The sequence below is a fragment of the Mercenaria mercenaria genome, chromosome 5, assembly GCF_021730395.1.
Source record: "Mercenaria mercenaria strain notata chromosome 5, MADL_Memer_1, whole genome shotgun sequence".
NCBI lineage: Eukaryota > Metazoa > Mollusca > Bivalvia > Venerida > Veneridae > Mercenaria > Mercenaria mercenaria.
This window is the reverse complement of record NC_069365.1, coordinates 20,403,339-20,409,283: the sequence shown is the minus strand read 5'-3', so window position 1 is coordinate 20,409,283 and position 5,945 is coordinate 20,403,339. Positions and strand designations below refer to the sequence as shown.

Here is a 5,945-nt window from a genome sequence, read left to right as displayed (position 1 = left end):
TCACTGAATGAGATATATTATTTCTTAAATAGAGTATGTCAAATGGGAAATAGAGAATGGTCTTGAGTCTTCTACAGGCGATATTTCTTTTCACATTTAATTTAAATACAGTAATGCAAAATTACATCTAAACCACACTGCTGTAATCTGGAGTTACTACTCATACTAACCCTAATAATGCTGGACACGATTGAGTCTACCTTTGCGGCCAGTGTAAATCATGATGAACTTGCACATCCGTGCAGTCTGATCATGATCTGCACTGTTCGCCATTCAGTCGGTATCCTTTTGTAAGCACCCCGTTTAACAGTTCATTGTACTGTCCAAACTAAAAGATGGACAAGTTCATTACAGAAATTCAGCAGGGTAAGGGCTAAAATAGAGTTTAATATTCTCTCTCTTCTTTGTACGTTCTAATGTCAAAAAATCTCAAAAAAGTGAATAAAAAAAAACACTAGCTTTAATTTAAATCCTAAAGTGAAAAAGTGTTCATTAATCGTTCTGTCTCATGACGCTACTTCATCAAATAGCTCCTGCAATAGCTTCTGCGCTGGTACTAGAGTGGTTTTCTAATCATATTCATTATGCATATTTCCTATAACCCCTTTTTGTGTTTAGCATACAATTAAAACACTGTGAAACTACAAAAAAAAAAAAACTGACAAAGGCTCTATTGAGTATCATCCTTCATCAAACTCCTGTTCAATTTTTTTTATCGTAGTAGTGGGCGAGTCTGCACTGTGACAAGGTCGTGCAACAGCACAGTCACGATTAAAACAAATTCACATTAATGCTGGTTTGCTGTCATTATCACATATGAAAATATAGTATTTATATTTATACGCAGATGGTGTAATGAATTAAATCTAAAAAGATATTGCTAATCTAAAATCTTCTATTAAATATGTGTTGTTATTATAATCTGAAACATACTTATTTCGTTCACAAAAGTACTATGTTTGTAGTGTGCGGTCAGTTTGTTTTGTTTTGTTTTTTATCTCTAAATAACACGGAATACATTTTTTTTGGAGATTACATATTATTTATGCCCAATAAAGAATCAATGTATTCCATATATCGAGGCTTCACAATCAATTTTGAGTTCTTAAATATTTATAAGAAATGAAGCTCAGCATATTCGGCCGAGTTTTGGTAGCGAGAAAATGCGATGCAAGGGTACATATGATTAGTTAAGGATCATGGGTTGAAACGTACTTTTTTAATTTTTTAAGTCAGGGGCTGTGCTCATTTTTACATAATGCACAAAGGGGAGAGATAAAAGGAGGGAATGTCTTCTATAAAAATGGTGGGGGAGGGGGTTTGGAACTCCCCTGCCGAGATATAGTTTTCGTATAAAAACAACCAAAATGTAGATTCCTGGGCGTTTGAAAAGGGCCTCATACGACGCTTCCTACGCGATATATTGTTGTCGGAGGGATAACCCACCGAGTTTTAAAGCACGAAAATGCTGAATTCTGTTAAACGAAGTATAACTGTGAGAATGACACGTGGGTCCTCCACCTAGGTTTGTTATTTTTTAAACATCCCGCATAAAAATAAATGATGAATTCTGTGCGTGTTTTAGAGGTCTTAGATGTATTTTTCTTGCACACCGGCCTGGCCTTTCCGGTGATTTTACCCATGCCGGCAAAACCCATCTGGCACCCCGCATGCCAGATGACTCTCGTGCTGTTAATGACAACCAGTGGTTCATGAACTGATAATATATTGTTTATGTTAAAATACGAAAAAAGCAGGTACTTCTCTCCGTTCCTGATAGTATATATCTCGATTCAAAATACGTTAGATTACCATAAGAACATAAAGTTACGCTACAAACGCTAAAACTTAAGTGGAATTTTGTTATTGTGCATAACGCAAAACATCATGACGTCACTTCTGCTTACGGACGTTAATTTCCCGCGCTCTACTATAAGAAAGAGTGCTACAAAGAAAATATTTCTACCTGTAATTTGTAAAATACGGTATGTAAGAAAAATAATCCGCCAGAATAAAATGCTAACATGCCGACGATATGCACGAAACAATTTCAGTCATATCTTTACGAATCGGATGGAAATATCCGTCCCTCGGCCATCAACGCATGGGCAGTAATTCGGCAAGCCTCATTACCGCCCAATGCGCAGGTGCCCTCGGGACGGATATTTCTATCCGATTCGTAAACACATGACAGATATTATTATTCCTACAGACTGGACTGCCGTTTCCGGTGATTTCCCTCATGCCGGCAAAACCTATCCGGATTAACATTTGATAGCTATGCAGTTTTGTAGCTTCGGCGCTCCTCGGACAAAATTTACATTCGGATACCCTCGGTACCACATGGGATATTTTGGCCGCCATATTGCCCCTTTGCCGGCTGCAGAGATGAAGCGTAACTGGCTTTTATTGTAAGTTAAACTGTGTTTGATGCGTAAATGTGGTAAGGAAGTAATAGATTTAAATCACTAATTGATTTTTTAATGAATATGGAAGAAGGTGTTAAATTAATTGCCATTGGCGCAATCCAAGAACCTAAATCGTACATATGTACCCCACCCATAATTTTAATGAATAATTTCACATTTGTAACTCTGTTCTTGAAATTATAGGAGTTTTGTGTTGGCTCAAGGTTTTTTTTTTGTGCAGATATGCCCGCACGGTATTGAACTTCTTTGTTTAGGCTTGTTTTTACAACGAAAAATGTTACAGAGAAACTTTTAAAAACAAGACCCAGTTAACTAGGCTAATTCCAGAAAAATGTATTATTATATCCCCTCCACCGTGTTGAAGCAGTTATTTAAAAGAGAAATCCCCCCCCCCCCCCCCCCCCCCCCACCTCCTGCAGACATTTAACCCCGCTTCCACACCCTGTTCCGTCTTGATACCTTCTTTCCTGTCCCAAAAATTACCACCCTCCCCATTGGGTTCATTCCTTTACCATTTATCAGTGAAATACCCCGTCCCCTGCTTCGGAACTGCTTACACAGTGCACAGACAAAATTGAAACCCTCCGTCCATATAGACAACCCATTGCTCTATGTACCTGTTAATCCCCTTTTCCACAAAAATAGCTTGTACAAATATGCCCACACATTATTTAATATCTTGTTTTTAGGCTTAAAGTAAACCCTGGGAGATAAAGTACTCGGGGTCCCTATAGGGGCTTGAACCCCGGACCTCGAGATCTGTAGGCGGACACTAACGCTGTCCCTAAAGGGTGGCCTATATACCTATTATCACTAAAGGCTTGTTTTCATAATGAAAAATGTTATAGAGACTATAAACAAGACTAAAAGAGAAATCCCCCCCCCCCCCCCCCCCCCCACACACACAAACACCTGAAGACATTTAACTCCTCTTCCACACCCGGTTACCTCTAAGTACCTCCTTAACCTTTGTCAAAATAACCACCCTCCCCATTGGGTCCATGTATGTCCTGGACAAAGGGTAAAAATTTGGGAAGTTTAGCTCATAATCCCTGAAATATCCTGAAAAATAATGGTATGTATGTATGAGACACCTAGCTAGTCTTTGTTTTTATGGGGAAAAAAGCCAGAAATTTAGCATATGTGTCAGTCCTGAGTTTAGGGTTTGGATAGTAATATTTTAAATCAGATTTATCTCCCTTTATTTTGTTTAGTGTGCATCCATGTGCATTGACAATAGGTCAGAATTTTCCCCAAGAAATGCTTCAATTTTATGGGTTATGCTTTGATAATATACCTGTTAATTATCTGGATATCCATGTAAGTGAATACATGTATTGGGTTTTTAAAAAAAACAGCTGGATTAATTAATATTGGATTAAATACAGGTTTGTTTAATTCTGTCATTACAGTTTGTAATTACCAATTCAAAGGTCTCGTAAAGTGTTCTGTAATGATTTTATCTCTTATAATTTTGGCACATTCTGTTTATACAGTTTGTTAATATTTTGAGTAGTTACGTCTTTAAAAAATGGCAGTCTTGTATATCACTGTCTCATTCTCTGTTTGCACTTTAAACCGTTTAATCATTTACAGACCTCTAACCAGATCATATTCCTGCTGTGACATATGGACAGGTGTATTTAGGTCCGCAACCTGGTAAGTATAATTTGTATTTGCAACTTGTAATTATTAGCATAACTATGTACGTGTAGTTTACACACTACCTGAAGGATATGTATTTTTGCTGTAATACGCCACTACAAACATAGGTATATGTTTGAGCTTGAAATATACTTGAATAAGAGATATACCTAATATGAATTGCATGGTATTTTGTGCAACAAATTATCTGTCTTATTACATACCTAAAAAAAATTTTTATTGAGTTTCAATGGACTGCCATCATGCAATATTTTTCCATAATGACGCGGAAGGCTTTCATATTGGACATAGAATGTTTACTTAAGTTGTAATGTAAAGAATTGCGTGACATCCATGTATTTTTGTATTTTTCCTATTCTTTAGTTACAGAATAAACAATGTAAGCATGTGATGATTTGGTGATGTCTTTTACTATAAATATAGAATTTTAGGTCATCATATTTCAGCGTTGTTATTAATTGAATACAGCACTGCATACACAGAGAACTGGAAATAAGTTTCAATTGAGCGTGTATTATAATTTTAATTCTGTAATGTATCTAGACCTAAAATACATACATAAATGTTTGTTTACCAGTATGAAAATGTATTTTTATAACTTATTTATTGTTGTGGTTTGTTTATTTTCAGGTCAATATCCCAGTAAGCAGGTAATGGTGTACATGTAATGATCTTTACAGATTTGTGTGGTATGGTGACTGCTTGAGGTCAAAATTTAATCTGTCGGTGAAGTACTGAAGGATCAAAGGATGTTGAAGGATATAGGATAGAATTTTATCTTCTAATTAAATAGTCAACTTAAATCCCTTCAGTTTCATATGCAGTAACACATATTTCAGTTTGTTTTACTCCCTGGTACAACCATTAAATAAGCACTAGATTTACATATTATTTTGAATCATTAGTGCATGGATTGGTTCATTCTCACATTGACTTCTGCAACAGTTTATTTACAGAAACCCGCCTACCAAATCAATAAACTACAGCGAGTCCAAAATCATGCCGGTAGAGTAGTCAAGAATGCTTCCTATGAAAAACCAAGTACTGAACTTCTGAAAGAATTACACTGGCTTCCAGTTAAGGCTAGATTTATGTTTAAAGTTTTAGTAATAGTCTTCCGTGTCATCAATGGTACAGCTCCATTATATCTGAGGGAACATTTTATACCTACTCGACAACGATACAGACTTCGTTCATAAAGTGACACTAACTTTAACATCCCTAGACGGCGAACAAAATTAGCAGACAGATCTATGGCAGTCGTTGGTCCCAAATGGTGGAACGATCTGCCTAGCTATCTGAAAAACATTCATTCTGAAACCAGCTTTAGATCAAAACTGAAAACACATTTATTAAGGCAGTTTCATGAACAATGCGTGTAGTCTTGTTAAAATACAAAATATCGGAAGTGGTGTAAAATAGTATTTATACATGTCCAAACCTTTAAACTAAGTTCTAGAATCCTGTTCATTATGTTAAATGTGTGTTATGTAATTGTAAAGCGCAATAGAATATTTTATAATTTTTGCGCTATATAAATGCCATGTATTTGTATTTATTTGTATATATATGTATTTTTTTTTTGGATTTAACGTCGCACCGACACATGATAGGTCATATGGCGACTTTCCAGCTTTAATACATGAATTTATAATGTCCATCAATTTTTACCTCTGTATTACCGGAAACGTCCAAATATGTTTAAATTTATAGAACTGTAAAATTCGGAAAATAGCCGAACATTAAAAAGTCTTGGAAGTTTTCTGTACTACTAGATTACACATCATTAACGTTACATATAACTAATTTCATACATTTTTCTAAATTATGTGTTGTTATATAATAAGTCTG

At 35.7% G+C, this 5,945-nt stretch overlaps 1 long non-coding RNA gene across 1 annotated transcript; it reads left to right on the top strand.

The window, feature by feature from the left end:
• The first annotated feature begins 2,342 nt into the window (after positions 1-2,342).
• LOC123558810 (uncharacterized) lies at positions 2,343-4,983 on the top strand. Its single transcript, XR_006687809.2, has 3 exons — positions 2,343-2,411; positions 4,026-4,088; positions 4,725-4,983. It is a non-coding gene; the product is annotated as an uncharacterized LOC123558810 (long non-coding RNA).
• The last annotated feature ends 962 nt before the right edge of the window (positions 4,984-5,945 follow it).